A 24,130-nucleotide genomic window follows, 5' to 3' on the forward strand; every position below is an offset into this window, starting at 1 on the left:
CTGAAGTAAAAATACAAATATATCTTTCCACTAAATATATATATACGGTACTAATTTCGACGCATCGGCGTCATCTTCAGGTAATTCAAAGTCAGAGATGCGTCGGAACTAGTTGTACCGAATAAAAATGTAGTGGAAGGATACATTAGTATTTTTACTTTAGTGATAATAGATTTCCACAAAGTTAAGCAAGAAAACATGGAAAAAATGCATTTCTATTGTTTATAACGAAGAGGGAATCGCCAAGCTAAACAAATCGGGGAATACTACTGAAAAATTTTAATATAGACATTCACATTTCAAATATTAGCTTTCCTAACGGCTGAAGTAAAACCTGCTCAATGTTCAACGAAGAAGAGCTATGATGCTTTCAACTGGAGGAACCCGACACCCTTGTTGTTCGGACGGGAGTTACCATGGTTACAGCGTGGGAGTTCCACCAGCCCCTCTTTAACTACGCCCTTGGTTACGTTGGCTTTGACGCTCAGCCCGGAACCTGCCATTCGTTGCTCGCCACTCCTCCGGCACGTAGGCGTCGTGACAAAGGGAGAAGCTTCCCGGGAGACGGATTGTTATGTAGGAAAGGGGAAGAGGGGAAGATATCAGTGTTGGGGCCGGGGGGGGGGGGGGTTGAGGAGTGAGCGCAGAGGGCAGATTCGGTCGGGGAAGGACGGGAGGGGTTTGTAGTCCAAGGTCGAAGGGGAAGAGGGGATAGAGGTTGGGAGGGGAATCAACCATCTCCGCGTCACCCAACAGCGAATGAGATGGACGGCGCCAGGCGAGTCCACCTCCCTCGCGAATTGTGGCAGAATTAAGCGCGAGAGTTACATACACATCTCGGCAGTTGCCTGCAAATGTTTTTTTTTGCGGTACGGCAGGCATGAGAAGTGTAAGAGATTAAGCCGACACCTAGGACCCCATATTTGCGGACATAAAAAACATATGCGGAACAAATGACAGTCATTAACTCTAAGACAGGTATTAAACGAGAGAGCACAGCCAAACTCGTTCTAATATAAGTAATCCCCACGGCAATCCACAAATCAACAGGGTAAGGGAGGAATAGCCATTTTCTTTGTGCTGCCTGACGTTGCCCAGGAATATCTGGTATCAGAAAAATCACAGTGTGGGAGACAATGAGGTCCACAAATTTGGATTTGTATTCGAAACCTGGTCTCCCGGTCATAAGCCGGATACTCTTGCACAATATGCTACCAGCAAGGCCAAAAGAAATGTTTCGAGAGCTTAATATATCTTGTTCATAATTGAAAAACCATCAAATATATCTTATTACCTTAATAAATATAAAGAATTACATTATTATGGAATATACTTGCGTAGAGAATGACAATAAAGATTGAAAAAAATTGTATATTTTAAATAAAAATTTCACTTGCTCAAATAGCTACGTAAACCTTAAGTAATATCTATTGGAATGCGTGAGCAATCAGGCACCAGCCTCCATCAGGAAATGCAACCGTCTATAAGTCTGTCAATCTGTTCGTCTGAATTTGAGCACATCGCTGTTTGATCGAGGATCACATTCCACGAGTGACTTCTAATGAAAATCTTAACGTTACTGACTGACGGCGCTTGAAAAATATTGCAAAGAAATGACGAAGGTATTATTTGGTTCCTAAGTTATAGCGTAACGTAACCATAACCCTTCCCGGACTCAAAGAGTTCGCAGTCCGTCTCATTTCGGGTCGTAATTCTTTCTATGCACAAGCCTAAAGACATACTGCCGAACTTATCACGATCGCCTCTATCTCTCTCTCCATTAATGCAACTCCATCCGTTTCCCAGACAAAATGAATAGATATGATCCCTTCTTCCACGCCCTTGTCAGTTTAATTTAAAAAAAATCTCTCATGACCGCGAGATTATTTCTGTTGAGTCGCCACGATTTAGCAACTTTCTGACCTTTCACACCTGCGATCCTTCGCTCAAATCCTCCGCGAGGAGACTCCGCCAATTTCAACGAAGTGGGCTCGACGTCAGCAGGGTTTTTTTTTGGCTAGAGTCCACCGCCGATATTCACAAAGAGGGGAAGATGCCGCATAGACAGCTGAAAGAACACTTTCACTCTACCTGTAACACTTCTGAATTCGTGATTTTTGGGGCCAAGGTCAATTTTTTTTTAAATCACCAAATCGCTTCTGACAATACGTGTTGGGTAGTCCCTGTAGCTGTCATACGTAGACTGACTGACCAAACATAGCCAGACAGACTGACTGAGGACGCTACGGTGGCTTAACTGGCTAAATCACTCAGCCGGACATCGAGGGATCCGGGTTCCAATCCCGGTCAAGGCGAATTACTTCTAAACTTTTAAATGTTTTCATTTTAAGGCATATTAGTGAATGACCTCGATAGAAGTTACTGTCGCGGCATCTCCCGCTGTTCTTCGAATTAGTCATTAACTGATGTTAGCTAAATTGCGTTTATAATTGGAAATCAATAAACGCTATTTTAATTGTATTTGTCATTTCCTTGAATTAATTATCATTAGTTGTAACCATGGATCCTTATCCCATTTGTACTATCAACTTTGAATTCTCATCCATGTTGGTGCTCATCTTTCTAGCCATTTATTAGTTCCTGGTGGACGGATGCTACAAGAAAATAAATCAGAGGGAAAGATGGTGAACACAAAAAATATTTCTGTGGAATAAACTTTATCTCTCCTATTTATAAACATTGGATTATGAGATAGCATTTGTTGAGCAGAACATGCAAAACAAACATCTATTATATATTTCCCTAGGACAAGATGCTTAAGTTATTCTAACACAAATACTCTCCAGAACAAATAACTTGAGGTATTAGGAGTATTTTATATTTCGTTACATTCACTCGTTTCATGCGAATGGAATCCAAACCCGGAACAGCGTGGTAGATCTTACCGTTTATAAATTTAGCCTGACGAAACGTCGCAATGATGTCACCAATCCATTCATCCGACCCTCAAAAGAATTCACAAACACAATTTACCGAGTAGTTCTATGTGGGGGAAATACTTATTTACAGAACGACAACATAAAGCCCGTAGGCGACCAATGATCCAACATTCTATTTTAAGCCCCTCTAATTTATTGTGAAGGTCCAAGCATGGTTAGTTTTTAATTCATGCAAATTTGGTTTTAAAAAGATAACACCAGTGTTGTTTTCCCTTCTTTTTTTCAGCAATGAAACAATTTTGATGCAAGATTCCCTCTTATATTCCACAGAGTTGGACAAGATGTTTCACGAACAATATATATACAAGTCGGATGGGGCGTTAAACTGCGGACCCATTGGCGCCTTTCGATAAGAGTATGCTAATCCCGACGCCGGGTTTCTCTCCACCCTTCCTCCTTTCCCATCGTTCTCTAATGGCGCAAATGACCTTACCAGTACACCATCTCCTCTAAATCTTCTAACGCACTGAGTTAGCCGCTTCTGTTGCTTACCAATTGATGCAGATACATCTGGATTATTATTCTTACGTTTTCAAAAAAGTCATAATTATTTACACATTTATGAAAAGTAAAAGATTTCTTTATGATAGATATGTGCTCAAAAAGTAAAAGATTTCTTTTACTTTTTGAGCACATATCAAAGCTCACGAGCATTAGGTTCACACGAAGCCTCGGAGAGATCGTAATTATTACTTGCTCGTGATATGGACGCAAAAGTATCACGTGATGGTGCGCAAAAACGAAATGAGGAGAATAAAATTTTTCTGCGGAAAGACATGAAAATTAAAAAGAAATACCATTCAAACATGAAAGACTCTCATTCTTTAAAAGACGTTCCCAATTTCACGAACAACTTTTTTCAGCGTCTCTGCGTGTGCTTTTCGTGGAACAGGGTTCTCGTTCCTTGAATTTCCTCGCTCTCTTTCCGATTCCAAATTTAACTTCGTACCACGCCCCCCCGAGAGCTTTGAAATTTGACTCTGGCGAAAATTTGAAAAGATGACATGGTAGCAAAATTGAAGGAGGGTAGGGGAGAATATAAAAAAGTGAAGGTCACATAATAAAATAGAAAGAGAATGAAAATTGACACTTTTTCTCAGAAATGAATGCCTGCAAGAGAGAATAATAGGGAAAAAAGTTGGGGAAAAATGAGAGAGGGAAGAATTGGACATAATTTGATGACGGGTCAAATATTGGAGCGGAATTACAAAGAATTTGGGGGAGCGGCGTGGGAAGGGATAACTTGGAGAGGACAGTTCAAATGAAAAATTTATTGGCATTTTGTTGTAGGGTTTATTCTTGCACTTAACTCTTCTTAATTCTATACGTTTCCGTGCCCGGCTCCACTTGCAATACTTGCAATACTTTATGACAATCCAGCAACTCTTTCATCCACTGGTTACAGAAAAAAATATTTTTATTTTTATATATTTTATATTACCCTGCAAGCCACCGCTAGGGTATTTGGCAGGGGATGAATACACACCAGACTAATTTTGACCCGAATATGACCCTACCGGAAAATGCTATTCTGATCCCTTATCTTTCGTGTAAAAAGGGCATATTAAATCCACCTGTTAAACATTTAATCTCTCTAATTTTATTGATATGATCTCGCCTACCGTAGTACGATTGGGGATTATACCACACATTTTCAACATCACTGCTAAAGAATCGTGACTCCGAATGTTTCAAACGCGATGCCAATGTCGAATCAATGCCACAGCTGCCAAGTGTGCCACTACAAATAAGTGAAATCATATCCATCTACTTCTATGTTCATAGAGAGATTGGAGCCTATGACCTTTACCATATCAACATAGCGCATGACCCAGTATATACGATATAACCACTCCAGAGAAACATTTCAGGCTTCGTATCGATGAAAGAGTTGATAAGAAGGCTTATTTGCTATCATTTCTGCTGAGCGACACGTATAATTTCACTAGAAAACTGTTTTGAGGACAGATTCACCACTGGCGACCAAGATTACCTCACTTCATCCGATTTACTAGGGGTGAAGAAGTCGCCGATAGCTGGTGTTTTCTTTAATCCGACTCATTCCGACGTTGATGCTCCTTCCCTACTGCGTCCCCATTAGCCCCGTTTCTAATTCTAAAGGAAACCCAGTTTTACGCCATCCTTAACGTAAACAACAGTGATAAATACCCAGGCGATTTACTCATTCACTCCGCCAGTTTTTTTCTCGTCGCTATCGTCGCCGCGAGCGTGTTATTTCGGTCTCTCACGACTCGACGGTCTTCAGAACTCGGAGAAGTGACTGGTTAATATTTCTAATTTAAGAATGAATTGAAATTAGTTCTTTAGATCAACATATGACAATGGAATGGAATATTTGGTGGTTTTTACATTAGGAGTGAATTTTATCGTGCATCGAATAAGAGGATGAACACGCTATGAACAATCACGTTTTCTCAAAGGGGACATGTGGTCGTAAAAGAGATAATTTGAATAAATGGGTAATTGGAATGCATTTAATGCGATAGTCAGAGGGAATATTAACCAATCAGAGGAATGTTTTGGATGGATTGTGAAAAATGTTGCATAATGATGATATTTCATGCACGAGGTGGCCAATTAGAGGCATGTTTTGGACGGTCCACGAGGACTATAATTATCAAAGATAAGGGTTTTAAAACGAGAAATATACTAAGATAATGATTCAAATGAAAAATAGAGGTTGATTAAATAGCCATGAGCTAATTCTAATTACCTCCACTAGTGATTTAAATTCATTTGTAATTTATCGTACCTGGTTTAGCAGATAATTATGGTTTTAATGGAATACATCTTGTGGACTGACCTAGATACGTACGCCACTTATAAATACTCACCATAATTCATTAAAATATTAATATGAACCGGGAGAAATTTTCTTCGCATTCGGCAGCTGAACAGCATTTATTTAAATCGCACCGATGAGGGTAAATTGTATTGTAATTAACCTTAACAAATACATTACATCGCCAGTTTACCTTCGACCCTGATTTTAACGAGTAGCCATTTCTTAATAATGTTAGGTCTTCGACGATTGTCAAAATCCTTCGCATGTCATTTGCCAAATCATTTCTCAAACTGCAAAAGTGCTCCCGGCTTCAACTTTAAACTTGGTGTCATTGTTCCTTCTTAAGTGTCGAGAACTGTCGTTAAACTCAACAATATCGGCCAAGGTTAAAGATGATAAAAGAGAGTTTTCAGATAAATTTTACCAAAAATATTTTGACATTTCGCCACAAAATTTTAGAAATCGTGCTCTAGAGGTTTTATACAATGGCCGTCACTTTTCATTCAGATAAGTTTTCTTTCATGAGCTACCAGATTGGAGGTTAGTTACGCGCAGAAACTTTCATGATGTTCAAACCGGTAACTCCGAAAATACGAAGTATACTATGTATGTTCCGTCAGTAAAATTTGGAGAATCATCCTCTTCAAAGAACCACACATAAAGACCATCTGTCCTTTAAGACGAAGAAACTACTCAACTTGGTCTCATTGTGAAGTGTAAAGAAGAAACATTTCTCCATCATAGATTTCGTGACTCATCTCATTGTCCATTCTTTTCCGGAAATTTCCACCCATTGTTGAAACGTCTTTCGACATTCCATTTTTCTCCGTAATTTCATTATCTCCAGAGAATCTGACCGTAACCCATGGCATTCTCCCAAGAAAATGCGGAAATTTCCCGAAAAAAAAACAAGCTACCTACCAAGAAAAAAATGTTTTTTTTCATATCTCGAAATTTTCAAATACATTTTATAGATTTATATTTTATTTTCGCGCACAACACTTTCCTTCTTCCTAAGGCGGTAGAAAAAGTTCCTGATAGACTGAAATGGACCCAATTAAAGATAAAAAGTGTTTCCATCCCCAAAATTTGCAAATTTCCCCTGCCTTTTCTCTAACTCCTCCTCCCGCAAACCCACCCCCGATATCCCAAGTTACAGTCACTACCCAGCCCAAATTCTTCCGCAGGGTAGGTATCCGCATATATGAAAATTGATGCACAGTCATCCGAAGGTGACATACTATGGTGAAGTACGTATTGCGCTATTAAAGCTTTTATAATAGCGGAATTCACGAAGTATTTTATTTTTCAATTCATTTTACTCCCTAAGTTAAGTTGAGGAAAATGAATCTAACTCGACGTAAATCTATTGCTACATATCCTCGGTGTGGAGATTCAATTTCCGGCAAACTTCATCCCTCGGGGGTTGATGGGACCACGATAGGGCGGACGATTTTACTTTCCATTTTGACTTTACAATCGACTAGGCGAAGGCTAGATCAACGGCTAAGGGTTATGTGGGGAGGAGGTCCAATCCCAACGCGGAGCCTACAGATTTCCCGTAATAACTCAAGAGCGATCACACACCTCACCTTGCACACGCGATATCATTACTGCCAAGTAACGTGACGTAATCATCCCTCATCAAATTTCGCGCGACCAAACTGTATCCGCATAGCAGAGTGGTTCGCGATATCCCTGAATGCAAAGAAAACACCAAAGAGGAAATTCAAGGCAGCGATGACTATCGAAAGTGAGAATCATCGGAAATATCGATGCTGGCAACATTGGACCCACTCTTTGAGTTTTTTTGGGGAAATTCCCGACCCAGTTTTCAAAACGGAGCGTCCTCCTCCATAGTGAGCTTAGAACCGCATACCGATATGCCACCACAACTTCGACCAAATGGAAAAAAATTAAAACTAAACTTTTATAATGAAAATAATGATAATTTCTTTTATCCTAGCAAGTTAGCAACATATTAATATTAGGAACCTGTTTCAATCACTGATGACGATAAAAATATGAAACGATTACGCAACGATACTTTGGTGATTGAATGCGGGACATTCTGTGACTCGGTGTTTCTCTCGTGCCGCACGCGCTTTATCTTCGGAAGATTTTCTCCGCCCAAAAAATGTACGCCGCGATGCGAGAAAAATGTTGATCGACACGATACTCCAGACGCACCAGACCTCGAGGCTTACCTCGGAGATAAACTTGATTCGTCCCCTTTGAAATGTTTCTATGTCACAAATGGCTGCGAGGGTCCATGTCGGAACCCTTTCATTATTCTTCGCTCGGCCCGCGACTTCCCGCCGTTAAAAGACTTTCGCTCCTGACCTATATTCCGCGAGTACACCCGAAAATAGACGGAGGAAGATCGGCCGGAGAGGCGGATGAGACGGACGTAAACACACCGGGAGACATACAAGGAGGGGAGAAGGATTTAGACCGATTGCCAAAATAGATCGCGTGCAGAGTAGTGCTAGATTTGCATTACGTTGTAGAGAGAAACTGAGTGGCGAATCAACATTATTGGAGGCACTAGGTCGGGCATTACTCACGGGGCGAAGGTTAAATAATAGAATAATTTTTTGCATACATTGGAAGGATGCCTTTTAAGTGATGATGTAGAAAATGTATTATTAGCCCCATTGTACCACAGGAATAGAGATTATTTAAATAAAATTAGATATAACAAATGAAAAGTAGATAGATTTAAGGGGCAATTTTTGCCTAGACTAATAGAGATCAAAATAATGTTATTGACTCCTAGAGGGAGGAAAAGTACTTTTCTTTGTTCATTCCAAGTAACCTAGTACACGTTGTCTCTATCTCGTACAGCTGAAGGTGTTGTCCTTCTTGCTACCCACAGCTCCTCTTGCGTGCGTAGAAAAGTATAGCTATAGATATTGTAGTGCATATACCTTTATTAATCATGACCTGCATTATGTGCATGATTTAAATATAAATAAATAAATATAAGTGAGTGCATATATCCATTGTAATTACAATTAATAAAAACTTCATTTCTTTATGTTCCATGTCTTATGTGTCATCACTCCCTGCCACACACCTTAGCGGTGGCTTGAAGGGTGCCATGCAGACGCATATGTAGACTACAGATTTGAAGATCACCACCATGCGCATCGGTGAGGTACTGAATGAATAAATGAGTTCAGTTACACACTTAATACGAAAGGTCTTTCCGCAGGTTAGGCAACTTTCCGCAGTCCTTTCCAACTTTCCCCAACTATTTATAAATTAAGGGTTTATGATATAGATTTATTAAGTAGGTATTTCTGATATTTGGCACAAAGTTTTATTAAAATACCTAATGCCAATGTACCGCAATAAAATAAAATTTTCTTTTCCGGGAAATGGTGCTTTCAAAATTGACTTTACGTTCCTCACAATACTTTGCAGAGGAACAATTGTCCGATAACGTTCTCTCACAGCTATTTTCATGGCAATAAGAATTCTAGAACTTTCTACCACGAAAAATAGTCTTCACTTGAATAGCGCTAAGTGCTACCATCGATTTACCTACACCATTTTGCCTGATCTACTTGTGCCACGTAGGCACCCTTGGTTCTTGTACTACGAGTGTACCGTTAAACGTTGGCATTTTGTTGGATTTATTCTTGAGCTTAACGGCTCGTAATTCTATTAATTTCCAGGCCCAGCTCCACGTGGTCTTTTCCGGCCACAATGATTTTTGACAAGCCAGGAAGACCCTTTTCTTTACTAATTCCAGAACAAATTCTTTTTCTCGTGGCTCCGAATGCTTCAAACGCGATGCCGTGGTCGAATCATCAGCGCAACAGCTACCAAGTGTGCAACCACAAACAAGTGAAATCATATCCATCTCCGTTTATGTCCATGGAGGGATTCGAGAGAATGACCGTTACCATGTCAACAACACATGATCCAGCAAATATAAACTCTCTTGAGGAACTTTTCAGGTTTCATATCGATGAAAGAGAAGACGAGAAGGCTTATTTTCTTCAGAGGAATGCGTATGATTTCTTTGCTCTCAACCAATATCCTCAGCGTTCAAATTCATTTATTTTAATCCGCCTCATTGATTCCTCGTGACTGATAAATCGAAATGTTCTAGTCCTATGAAATATTCACCACTTTTTCGGCAATGTTATGCCTAATTAGTGTGATCGATTAATTTAAGATTTTATTAAAAATCAAAAGCCGCGCTTCGTAGTTTTTTTACTAGGCATAAATGAAAAACAATTACTGTCTACCAAAATTAAATATTTATGTGACCTTAATTGGTGGCTTTTCTCGGAAATCGCTGAGAGATTAGGAACCAAAGAGGCGTGCCTTATCAAAAATCTCGCAATAGATTTTAATCTCCAATTAAAAACAAATTCTTTGAACTTTGAAATGACAGGCTTACACGTAAAATCGGAAATTAAATCCGACTCATAGCCAAAATCATTTTGGCCCCGGAAATGAAGACATCGAAAATTGCACTTCGCTCGGCTAAAGTACGTATACCTTGATAAGCCACCAAACCTTATCTACCCTTCCTGCCTCTACAGATATGAGAATACACAATTGCAAAATAATTAGACGGAAATATCAAGGTGGACAACTGATTTTCCTTTATTGTTTCAATAACGAAAAATGTCCCCAGCACTGCTTTCATCGGAATCGAAAATATTTATACACTCAATACTCTTCCAACGAAATGGGTGCATATTACACGTTCAACGCCACGCTGCCTTCAAAAAGTGTTGACCGCCACGTAAATAAATTGCGAATAAAAGTAAATAAACCGTCATTTCAAATTAAGACAGCCACTAACTATTTGCACATAATTTTATCTCAGCGGTAATTTTAGATATACATGTCCTGGTCTGGTAAAAACAAATTTTAGATATGCATGTCCTGGTCTGGTAAAAAGACAGCTCTGACACAATAAAAGTAAAAAAGTCACGGATATTTAAATTTTTATCAATTTCAAGCTACTTCTGGAAGTTTCATACAGTTATTTGCAGGCAGTGGTGTAGGCGGAGTGGATCCAGATGGGTCCGACCGCCTGACCTCTAAGAATTACACTTCCTTCACATTGATTTATGTTTTCAGTGGAACAGTATGAGTTGAAATCCGAGTCCGTTGCTATACGCTGAAAAAATTGACTTTTTAAAGACGTTATGTCGATTAGTTAAGATTGCGAGGAGAGGGACACTAAACGAATCGATTAGCCCACGTTTCACGTAATGCTGCTTAAAAAATACGTTTTTTTTAGAACACCGCCGTCTTGGAAAAAAATTCCCATTCGCGGAAAGCCTGTGCTACCAGTTTCATTGAGCTTGTAGGTCTACGATAGAATATTACAACCCGCATGTTTGTTTTGGCTGATGTAATTCAATTGCGAACCTCAAGGACGTTAACGACGAGAATTTCACGGAGCAAAAATTATTCAACTTGACCGAAATTCGAACCTGGGTCCCTTGATGCCCGGCCAAGCGTTTTGGTCAGTTAAACCTTCCGAGGCGCCCTCTTACACTAAGAATTTCCACGATCCTAACGTCGGAATTCCAATCCCAGTCCAGGCCAACGATTTTTCCGCAATGAAACTCTAGCATTTGAGAGCACCCCAGCGGATGACTCAGCTAAACTAACTGTTGCGGCATTTCCCGCAGTTCTTTGTATTTCTCGCGGCCATTGTCTTGAGGAGGAGTTAAAAATTAGTATTTTGGGAGAAATACAAAGTCATTTCACTCGATATTGGTATCCAAGGAAAGATTCCGTAAAGAACACACGGTAAATAAACGTACTGTAATAATACCGCGCGCAATATCCAAACACTTCCCCGCTCACCTGATCACCGACCCAAAGGTCACGGATTAGACTAAAATGGGCACCTTTCCACGCAACAACTACTGGTCGAAAAGTTACGTAATGAGTGACGTGGTCCTCTATTACGCTCAGCACTGCCAAAAGTTTGGAGTGGGTATGCCATTGAGTGGGGAAACGGCTTGAATAAGGCAAACATTAAATGATAATTAAATTCTAATGCACCTGTTTAAGAATTCGTACTGCAGCTTATTTTCTTTTCCAACAGAGAGTCGTAGGAGTCAATAAAGAATAAACGAATCCGAAATAACATAGGGATAGACCCAATTTTTTCGGTCGAGTAGAGTCAGGGATAGGCACTCATACTTCGTAATTCCTGACATCGACGGGACAGTTTTAAGTTTCGTTGTACTAATCCCACAGAATGCGCACGATCAGAGATTTTTTCCTTTCTAATGCAAATAGCGAGGAAGCACATTCAATTGAAAGTGGATGCCGACACTTAATCGTGTGCTAATAGACCAAGGATCATCGAAGGCACGACGAGATTCTGTCACGCTCCCTATACTCATCAGGCCCACGAGAGCATTCTTTCACGTATGTAAAGTAAGGTAAGAGGAATCACAATGAAGACAGAAGACTGGCATTTCACTGTACATGAAACTTAACATTTAGCGGCCCAGAGATATCCACCAACAGGAAAGGTTTTCATTAATGCATAAAATTACAGCGAAAAATGCATCGGTAAACAAATCGAAATAAGACTAGAAGGCTCCAAAGTTGAGAATTTCGACTTTTGGCTCGAATATAAGCAATGCGGGTGAGTTCATCACTGACATTAGTTTAGTCTCAATAAGTACATTCAATAAAAAGGTTTAATCTAAAAAAAATATGTACTTACAAGAATGTACCAGGGCTTAATTATCATTGTGTGTTATCGTGATTCCCTCAAGGCCGTCCTCACAAAATGGTTTTTTTTCTAAATTCATCACTGTACAAAAAAGGGAAGGTCAGAAAAGAGAACTTAGCGGTCGATCCTGACTTAAATATTCATTGAGCAAAAATTTATTTTGAAATAAATGAAAGGGAATAGTTTTCAAAAATTATTATACTTTATTATTTGATAGCTGATGATGTTGGATTAAAATTCGCGTAAACATTAAGCTATTAGTACCTGTTCAATAATTATCTGCCCAAGGATACAATTAGCGACTTCAACAATTAAAGGCTTATCGATTGGTGAAACTACTTGTGATGGAAAATGTCATCGTCAAATGTCGTTTAAAATAACGATTTCATTTACAAATATTAATAATACATAGTCACTGATGGATCGCCTCCCACAGCTACATGGGTCTGCTCGAGGATTTTCGAGAATCTCCAAACTATGTGACTGATGGGAACATTGAAAAGCAAATAATTATATCGAGTACTTCGCACGTAGTTTCAACGGAAGAAAAATCGAACATGCCTCAAAGCAAGAGTAAGTTGGTAATATGTAATAATGTGGATGTAGATATATTATTCCTTTTACCTTAGGTTAGATTGGACAACACTGTTCCCTCTTCTGCCAGTCCTAGCTTAAAAGCACACTTTATATCATTATTTACAAAGTGTAAATGAAAAGTAAAAAATGGATTGTTTACTATGGGATTTCGCCTCCTTAAAGGTGGTGAATATCCGATAAAATCTGTGAATATTTCACAATAATTAAGTATAAGATCATCTTTGTTTTGAACATGAATATATTTATTCGAACATGAATTTTTTTCTCCAATTTTCACAGACAACACTACTGTGATCAAAACATAGTATGCAAAGGCATTTAGGCTGAAAAAGTATTAACAATCACAGAAAATCATTTCTCGAATAAGAGCTGTAATGAGCAATTACCTGAGTAATTACCAAGTAAGTAAATACCAACATGACTCAAATTTTTCCGTCGCGGGAAATTTAAATGAGACGCTAAAATATCATTGAACACGCTTTGATATTCGTATCCACCAAAATACAGAGTAGTAATGAATATTTACTCTTAACATCAATACCCAGACCACTACGAAAAGTAAAAAGAATATTATAACCTGAGATTCTAACGCCTAGCGCCTAAAAAAATAAATTGATACGGGGTGTTTCGGAAATCCCTTTACGCACCTTTAAAGGAAGTCCTTTGAAGTGCTGATGGGCACGAGTCAGGGCACTGGTCGAGTGTGTTATCCTTTGAAGCAGATGTCAAAGGGTTATTTTTCCCTCATAGGTGCTTGGGGAGGTCCAGTGGCACCACGGCGTTCGATTGCGAAGCCCCGCGAGTGTTTCGAGTCAACGGGGGAGGGGAGGGGGGAAAGGAGGAAATGGAGCTGGAATGGGAGCAGGGGAGGAGAGGAGGGGTGGCGAGACGACGCTGTCGACTTCAGCGAGACGACACCGACGAATTCGCCCCACGCAAATGAATCCCGCGGACCTCCCTCCGCTAGAACACATCGATATCCCGAACAAACGGAGACTCGGACATCTTCGGGAGATGTTCGCGGCGAACAAAATCATTCACTTCGATCTGATTTGATTTCATAATGATTGGTTAACGAATTAACGATTCGCGAATCGGCGTGAACATCAAAGCGTGGCTGTATTGAAGTTACTTCCGCAGAATTTCCCACAGTTTTCTTCGAATTAAAATATGATCGTGACAAAATTGTTATAGTGCTTAAAGTCGATTGTTGGCGGAAATCATTTCATTACACCGTTTTACTAAACTCAACTCCTATTTTAGCCTTATCCCCTGATTTCACTACCACTTAGAATGACGTCCAGTTAATGCGCCAGTTAAAAATGCACCGTAGATGATTGTAAATTGTCAAAATAGCCATTTGAAAATAATTATACAATGCAGATTTATGAAAACTGCTGTAACATAATTACCTAACTAGTCATCCTCTAAGATTCCTTTAGGACTGGCTGACTTCAATATGAGAGGCTATTAAACCAAGTTCAGCGTAAATGATTAAAAAGCCATGTACTTTTGAGTAACAGCTATATACAGCTGTTAATCATCCATGGCTATAGCCAACACGTGTCATCGACCCCAGCATCTCATCGTCGCAGCATTAGGCTCACTCAATACTCCCACAGAGTATTCTCGTATTTACATTTCTTCTCTTTCAGTCGTCATTGCTTGCTTCTTCCACCTGAGGCATTCTACTCGTTCATTACATTCTACAACTCTCTGCTGTCGAGAGAAGGGACTGGAATGGAAGAAGTGACCATTTGGTCTCAATTTCGCCCAAATAAAGATCCCAACCTATCTATCGGTCAATCTATCTTTCTGGGCATAAACTGCGCCCGATAATTGTCCCCCTTCTCCGCAGCGATTCCATCGAACTTCTTCGAAATGAGAGAACAAAGACCCACGTAACTCTGTGCAATGATTCACTGGGCTATTTATGAATTTCAATGTTTTAATGACAGCGGTGAGAATAATTATTGGGCAAAAATGGGAAATTCCTGCGATGAGTGAGTTAAGGAGTGTTTTTTTCATCCGACCTAAAAATTCAATTCCATGTTTATGCTTCAATGGGGTATGATTTTCGCATTTCGATATCCGTCGTGTTCTGGAGCAGTCTGTTCTGAATTCCAAGCAGTTTATTCTGGACTAAGAAATGAATCCTCTTCGTCACTAATGGCCAGCCGATACGACGAATGATTGTTAGCAACGCGACGTGGATAAAATCAATTATCTCATCCTCCAGTTCCGGCGCTAAACGGAGTCGTCAAGGACTTCCGACGATAATTTTAGCACAAGCACCCTTACCCACTCGTAATGAGCAATTTGTGGACGATATTAGCGCCATCTCTCGAGATGTACCCAATATTTTTATTTTTTTGTCGAAAAGCGACGCCTTCAGGACAGGTAAATAAGGCACGAGTCATAATCATGAGTATGCCATTCCTAAGATTGGTTTACTACATCCCTACATTCTCCCCTACGTAACCAGTACAAATTCTCTTATCTCCAGCTAACTTATATGTTTTACGTCCTTCTCAATGTGTCCTATGTCTTTTGATTTTCCTCGCGGAATCTTCACTTCAGTTTTCCCGTCTACAAGGTCTGTCCCAAAAGTAGTAGGACCGAGTCGATTAAAAAAAATACATTGCCAGAATTGATACATTCACTCAAAAGTCTTCCACCCTTATGCGTACACACGCCGCTGCCAGCGGGTTTTCCACGCTTTAATTTATATCAATTTTTACTGCAATACATGTGTGCGTGTGTGTGTGATTGTTCTTAATTGAAATAGTAATATTGAAAAACTCAATTAACAGCGGGGGAGGTCGCGACAGTAACTCCAGCACAGTCATCCGTGCATTTAAATGCATCAATCGAAGTGAAAAAAATCATTCGCCTTGACCTTTTATCCCGGTCAAGAAAAATGATTTTTACACTTCGAAAGCGATACATTTTTAAATAAATATACTTCCTTCAAAAAGATAAATTTTTATTCGTTCGGAAATGATACCATTGACCTAGTCACTGTTGGCGTTCGTGATCAAGCGTGTCAGTTTAACGAAACGGCACATCACAATTATTTTTTAATTATTTTGGTTTCACATTCTAGGGAACTCATATTTCTCCAAGGGAAGGACTTGCAATAACCAGAGAATGTCTGATCTGGATGACTTTATCGTTATCCTTCGCATATTAACGTAAGGTTCTGACATATAGCAGTACATTATGTTACTCACATGGTGCCGCAATAGGACTACCGACTTTTCCTTGTCATTCCCTACACCTACACTCTATAATTATTACATCATGACGAATATTTTCACTATATCCTTAATAACAGAAGGAACAACATACTTTTCCTCAGAACTTTACAATTTGGTACAACGCGCTTCACCGTAATACGGTATCATTAGGCAACCGATGTTACTGCATCACGGTGAAACGATTTGTTCCTCCTTCCGCTATCATGGATAAATAAACTTCCAAAAATTGAACCCTGAATCCATAAATCTTAATATTTCCCATAGTTAAGGGTTGTCGAACGTACTGGTTAACTGAAAATATTCCATGGAAAACTCGGGGAATTTCTTAATACTTGGGTAGCGGTCATTCTATACATTTATTGCTTTTGAAATGGCGACTTACATTGTTTTCGTGATACATATTAGTATTTAAAGTGGATAATGGTATATTCTCTTAAAGAAGTGTCGAGTTATTCGTTAAATTACACGGAGCTCATGCAACCGTGAAGAACGCTGACTCATCTGGCTGCTCTTAGCTCTGCATTCCCTTGAAGATATTCTCCGACGAGGGAATGTCGTCCATCGCCAACAATTCTGTGTCTCGTGCAGTTAATATTACGGTTTTTTTATCAGCACTCTTGAACTTTACATTAACTTTCACTTTAATCGAATCGTTGGATAATTTGTTATAACACATTGTACGCGAGCATACAATACGACAATTACAACATAAAACGACAATTTTACCGGATGAATACCACCAGTGATGATATATAATAGAAGAGGCCAAGCTGTTGTTGTCACACTAAGACCACCATTGCATATAGGTCCGACTAGAATTATTTCATTTTTCTGGAAGTAAAGAACATTACCATTGGTTTAAGAAATCACCAGTTTCGAAGTGTAAATATTCTTTACCTAACTCCCGTCACCATTTTGGCTCGGCTCCTGCTCGTAGCCATGGATCGAAAAATTGTCTTCTGCCAAGGAGAGCCTATTACATAAGCTCTGCTAGCTGGAGGCTACGGAGGGCTGGTGTAGGGACAAATGCCAACGCCCAGGCATTCAGAAATGGAAATCGAAGAAGAGTGAGAACGATGGGAAGATGTTCTAGGAGCAGTAAAAGGGAATGAGGACTTAATTGCATTGTGAGGCTGGAAAGCTGTGGTTGGAGTGGGAGCAGGGTGCGACAATTCGGATTGGAAAATCGAAATGCCATGGGAGAACGACTGATAGAATTCTGTCATGAGGGGAAAATGGTAGTAGAAAACACCCCCTTCAGACAATATAGAGATGCAGACAGAGACGAAAGATACCGGGGGAGATTGCAATACGTGTATACTAAATTGACTACATCCTCATCAGAACGAGGTACAATAACCAAGTTGAGCAATGTAAGAACTAATAGACAGAAGATATAGATAGTGATCAGCGCTATTGGAACAGCACTACGTCATCAAATTTTGCGTGAAACGTGCAAAACCGGGAAAGAGACTCATGATATGCTCAAGACAACTTATGGTGATAACACCATGGGTAGATCCGGTGTTTTTGGGTGGCAAAAGTTCTTTCGGGAGGGTAGAGAAGATGTTGAAGACGCCGATCGTTCAGGACGTTATTCGGCCTCAAAAACTGACGATAATCTTGCCAGAGTGTAGACTTCATAGGGATAGCAGATTAAGTGCTTTCATGGTTTCTCATGAACTTGGCATCCCCAAAAGTGATGTGCATCGACTTGTGACCGAAAAAATGGGCATGAGAAAGGTGTGTGCAAAGTTGGTGCCGCGAGTGCTCTCGGACGAACAAAAGAAAACCCGCACGCGGATATCTGCCAAGAGCTTCTCGGCCACGTGAGTGAAGATCCAAATTTTTTAGACAATGCCCCACCAGACTTATTCCTCTTCCCCTGCCTCCAACCCGCGCAGAAACGACGTTACCACGGCCCGGTGGAAGCGTTGCAACAGGCCGTGACGCGGGAGCTTAGCAACATCCCGTGCGTCGCCTTCCAGAAGGCGTACGAGGCGGGCAAAACCCACTGGTAGTGGTGCGTGTACGCACAAGGGTGCTACTTTGAGGACTTTTGAGTGAATGTATCAATTCTGGCAATAAATTTATTTGAATCAACCCGGTCCTACTACTTTTAGGACAGGCCTTGTGCCTCGGAGACTGGGCAGAAGATGATCTTTCAGAAAAAGAGGCAATGAAAATATGCAATTGTGCAAACCCACCATGAATATCTACCAGAAAAATCTATCTATTAATGCAACATGATGACATTACCAGACAGTGAAATGTATGCCGCCGAATGCCTGACCTTAACCAGGAGAGGATAGGTTGAGCGGTTGGAATTAGTAAAGAGAACAATTTAGAAAGATACTGGGACCTCGAAGAATAGAGGATGGCTCATATAGACGGCGACGGATACGGTCGCTATCATAAAAAGTAGAGCTATGTTTCTCGGGCACATCATCCGGGAAGACTAACCAATAAAATATTGAAATTCTTGGAGAATAGGGAAAACAAGATACGCTGGCTTCAAGATGTACAAAGAGACTCAGTGTTGGATGGAGAGTCGGGATGGGCAGTGATCGGAGAGGGTTAAGAAAGGTGAGTTCTTGATGACGATGCCTTCAACATATATGCAGAGGAAATGGTGAAAATGGCATGGGAAGAACTGGAGATAGAAAGGAAATTCTGTGGGGAATACATGAAATCAGTTAGCTTTGCGGATGATCAAAGCTCTAGTTAGCTTGTCAGTCAAGAAGGTACAAGCATTGCTTAGAGCATTAAACAGTCAGTGCGATAGGCATAGGATGAGAATAAATGTAAACAAAAAAGGTTATGCGATTTTCAAGAGAGAGAAGGGCTAAGCTAAACTTTAAAATATTAGGGCAAAAACTAGAGCTGGTGGAACTTTTTACGTATCTCGGAAGTTTGCGTATCTGTTTTGGACCAAAATGGTCAGAGTATTAGGGAGTAAGAAGATTTCTATCATCAAGAATCATAAGAAGTATTGAGTCAGGCCCCAAAAAGAGGGTATGGACATCAGGATTATAATGGATGATCAAAAAAATACTAATGAAAACTTTGATGTGGAGCGTGGTTTTTCAGAGCGCGGAAATATGATCGTTGAAGGAAGATGGTAGGCACAGATTGGAGACTTGAAATTTTGGTGTGGAGAAAGAAGAACACGGGAGATGGACAAAAATTAATACATAAAAAAAAGTGCCTAAGCAGGAAGGGTGGGAGAAGGGGAGGTGATTGTTGGTAGAAATCCAAAGAAGGCAGGAAAGACGGATGGAGATAATTTTGAATGGCGATGGGATGTTCAAGACTGCCATAGATGGGAGAAAGTTGGACAAGCGTGGAAGGGGTAGTAAAAGAAAAGGCATGTTGGACGGAATGAAAGGAGGAAATAAGTTTATGCGAAGGGTTTATTGTAGCACCGAATTTCAGGTGGTGCCTTGTTAGGAGAGGCAAAGAAATGTATCTTTATCAGTCTGTGACCAGCCAAAACCTGCCTTAAACGGTAGAGTGGCATTAATAAAAGTTTAGAGACATCGGCAAAATGGGAGGGCATGGAACAGAGAAATGCAACAGGGAAACCTTCAACTCTAGAATTGAATCCACCGAAGGTTTCCGAGATGGAACACAATCGGGGGCCCAAACACCATGGACAGAGGAGAGCACTGAGTAAGAGAATGGAGGATTGGGTGTAGATTAAGGCAGGAAAACGATAATTCGAATTGACTTGGTCCACAATTGGCCTACACGGGTATTAAAACAAACTCGGAGAACCAAATGAAAAGACCTTTATTATCACGTAAAACATGAGACACTGCCCCATTCCTTCAATCCCAATGGATGTGAGTAGTAGCCTGACGGTCGGAAGAACATGACGACATAAAATGTTTCGAACACCGATTTCTTCAGAACATGTTCTATACTCCACGAGTTTCCCAGCCTGGTGGACACCCTGAATATAATAATTAAGAAAAAAACATTTTTCAGAGTGTATACATCTATTCCATACTTTCGCATCGACCCCGGCAGTTATCGAAGCACACCCGTGAGGTTTACAGTACCCCGGAGGGGCTGGATGGATCATCATGGCAGAAATAGCGTTAATCAAGACCACGTAACCTTACCAGCCATTATCCATCATCATTAGCCATCTTATACGCGGAGGTAAAAATTTCAATAAGAATGTGAATTGATATCAAGCTTTTTACTGACCTTGGACCTTAGATTTCTTGAGTTTTCAAAGGAAAGACAGTCTCAAAATATGTTTAACAGCCGACTTCTATTGATTTCAAAATACTTCATTATCCCGAGAGGAGAAGCACACGAGATAATTTTCCGCAGGTAACTCAAAGTTCATGTCGTGATAGCTGCAGTCACTTTTAACGTTACGGTATGAACATAATAACATTACTGTAGGCAAAATTCAGGTCGCACAAATAGTAAACGAATGTGAAGCATTTCCCTTAGTCCTGTAGTGAAATGAGGACGAAACCTTTCAAATTTAATCCACCATCTCTTTTCCCGGAGGCTCGTTTTCGGTATGCCACGAACACAGTTCCTCAACTACGCTGTTGTGTGAATGTCCTGGGTAAATATTTTATCGTATTTTTTTGATTCATTGGAAATACGTGCGTCAAGCAGACAATAAAACGGCTTAAGGCTCGTCCTATCTCGTGACTTTGACGTCTTTACGTTTTTAGCGGATCGTTAAATCGTTTGAATAGCTTGCGAAACCATCAAATTCGCCAGTTCTCCTTGAAGGTAAGGGTCACTATTCCGTTTGACTCTTGAAAAATTCAAGAGTTCAACCATTTCTCCTTCCCAAAACGTGGAAAACAAACATTGAGAAAGAGAGAGAGACATGCATCCTCGAGCGCTACCGGGGGAGCCTATGCATTATTTTTACTAATACATCTTCAAACACCATAAAATTTACTCCACAATTAGAATGTTTTTAATATTTTAATAAAATGGCATAGTTCGTACCCTAACCACTTCCATCAGGGAAACCAGGAATTGGCTTTAAAGATGCGCGCTCCCACCTTCGAGTAAAATATAAGATGTGATCAAAAAAATGTACAACAAGGTAAATATTGAAATTTAATTTAAAATACTTCGCCTTTCCACATAAACTACTTTTATTACGACCTAGGTTTCGTTATCTGATGATGTTATACCATAACGAAACCTAGGTCGTGATAAAAGTGGTTTATGTAGAAAGGCGATTTATTTTAAATTTAATTTTAATATGAAGAATTTCCACCAAGTGACGCCAGAAACTGTTTCATTTAACAAGGTAAATATGTTGAATCATCAAAGAAAAAATAGGGATCATAAAAGAGGCTTAAACTTTAAACATAAAATTATAAATTGTTATCATGGAAAATACGACCATCAAAGACGGTGAGCCCAAATAAAAAAAACAAAACATATTTGCGAAAAGAGTGATGAAAGAGCATGTTGCGAATTTTTGGCTACATGCTCAACAATTTGAAGTTATCTAGAACCCAATACAAAGGATATTATTTGAAGAATTGAATGCGGCGACAGAATACTACAAGCTTTTTAACAATACTACGCTTCATAGAGAATTTCGGGTAGAAATTCTTCATCAGTAAAAAAGGTTCGAAGCATACTATAGATTTTCATAAATAATAAGATAATTCTAGCATAATCATGGCGGAAAAAACCTATTTGAAGAATGAAAATAATCAGATTTTAATTTACTTAGATTTTTCTGCTGAATATCATGTAAATTAGACTCGAATATTGCTGGCGTGTAAACGACAAAATAACACATTAAAGCTTGCATACATAATTCAAAGCCTCCTTCAGTAAACCTTGATATCAATGTTGCTAAGGAAGAATAAGTTACCTCCGTATTTCGGCATCAGAACGTTTCTATATTTCAGACGCTAAACGCGATATTTTCATGGCATAGTAAAACTGCAACATAAAACTAATCTCAACTACAATGGAAATACAAACAGACACCAAAAGAATATAGGATCGTGTTAACCGTAAAAATGTACAAAATAAACTGCTCAAAATAATCACATTCAAAACTTCCTTGAAATGGCCACCAGTATATTTTATCCATTCGCTACTTTTTAATGAATAATGAATTGCACTGGGCTTAACTGACTAGAAATTAAAATCCCTGACAGCTGATGGAATACTTCGAACGACAACACGATCGGCCTTAGTCGAGTGCAAACATCAAACACTCGAGCCAGTAATGCAAAGGTTAAACAAGCGTCGTCATGTTCACTTAACGACCGTTTTCTACGCAACTGCTTCGAGCCGAGTGGGAAGTCAGAATGTTGACGACCCACTATCTTATCTGCATCATGGAGAACCAACGCAAACAAACAAGCTGCCGCACTCATAATAATCCAGGAGGAAACATCGTTGAGGGACCGCACCATAGCCACTATCCTCTCTCATCGACGTGATTTCTCGAGACGGGGCACGAACTCTTGAGACGAGGCGTTTTGCAAATCCTATCTGAATCAGCTGATTTTTAGGCCTGCGCAGGAATTCGCCAAGATAAATTTCGAGTTCCGAGAGCTGCATATGAATCATGTTGTGGCAACGTTTCCCGCACCCTTCATTAAGCTTTTGCGGGTGCGAAATAAGGAGTTACACCAGATAAATACAAAATACGTCACACGCATTCACACTCAGAAGCCACCTTAGCGTCTATTTTTAATGATGAATTGAATTCCAACTGGATACTTTTGAAAAATATGAACTGGACCAACAATTTATCCCAAGTTAAGATTGTAAATATCCTGAAGAATCAAACTGACAGAACCAGCAACTTGCTTCATTCCATTACCTTTGAATAATAAACATCTTGATAAACAGTATGAAAACAACAGAATAGTAGATAATAAAATAATTAGATGATATATTATATATATAATAGAAATTTATAATAAAATATATTATATATATATATATTATATATAATATATATATATATTATATATAATATATATATATATATATATATATATATATATATATATATATATATGTGTGTGTGTGTGTATATATATCACTAATCATCACCATCGGTATTAGTACATGAAAGTTGTAAGATGCAGCTCTAATTTCACAAGTGTAACTTCTTCGCGGTTTCTTAGTTAAATTTCCATTAAATGTCGATTATTTTTTATCTTTCAGGGTTAGTACACAATTGACAATATCGTTTTGCAAATGTATAAGCATTAAAACTTAGTTGCGCTTAGTCATTGCAAACTCGGAAGTTCTATTCCAGAAACAATTCAAGAAAACTGATGATTGTACTTGTGTACCTTGAATAGCACGTACGTCTCCGTAGGGATATAAATAGGTGTTTAGGACAAGAGGCACATAGAAAGGTAAAACAATACATTTATATCAAGGGAAATATATTCTAATGAAATTACGCTTTTTGTTATTCTTATCTTTTCGTCTCATATTCTCCTGAGAATAAAATGATTCCACAGAAAATTCGTCTCAACAGTGAAGCCATCGTTTTTGTCGCTACAACTGACATACCGATAAACATGTAAGTGAGGGCTTGAACTATTCTCTCGAATTAGTTACTCATAGTATGCACTGATACTAATATGTATTTCCCTTATACCTTTCCCATAAAATAACGACCAAAATTCTTCTATAATTGCACGGAGACCTTATAAAAACAATATGTTTGTGTCAACGCATAATGTTACAGAAATACAATGGTGACCACTTGATGCTAATATAAATGACAAAACTA

General features: G+C 39.3%; 1 protein-coding gene across 2 annotated transcripts in view; it reads right to left on the reverse strand.

The window, feature by feature from the left end:
• Positions 1 to 24,130, reverse strand: part of DPCoAC (dephosphocoenzyme A carrier) — a 131,142-nt gene that overhangs the window by 55,193 nt on the left and 51,819 nt on the right. The window contains exon 1 of one of the 2 annotated variants that reach the window (XM_071595865.1): positions 13,744 to 13,915. The exons of the other annotated variant lie outside the window; for it this stretch is intronic. The gene's annotated coding sequence lies outside the window, so the exon portion shown is untranslated. Of the gene's footprint in view, positions 1 to 13,743; positions 13,916 to 24,130 lie in introns of those variants that run through there. 2 annotated transcript variants of the gene reach the window in all.

The sequence above is a fragment of the Hetaerina americana genome, unplaced genomic scaffold, assembly GCF_022747635.1.
Source record: "Hetaerina americana unplaced genomic scaffold, ioHetAmer1.1.p SCAF_7, whole genome shotgun sequence".
Taxonomy (NCBI): Eukaryota; Metazoa; Arthropoda; class Insecta; order Odonata; family Calopterygidae; genus Hetaerina; species Hetaerina americana.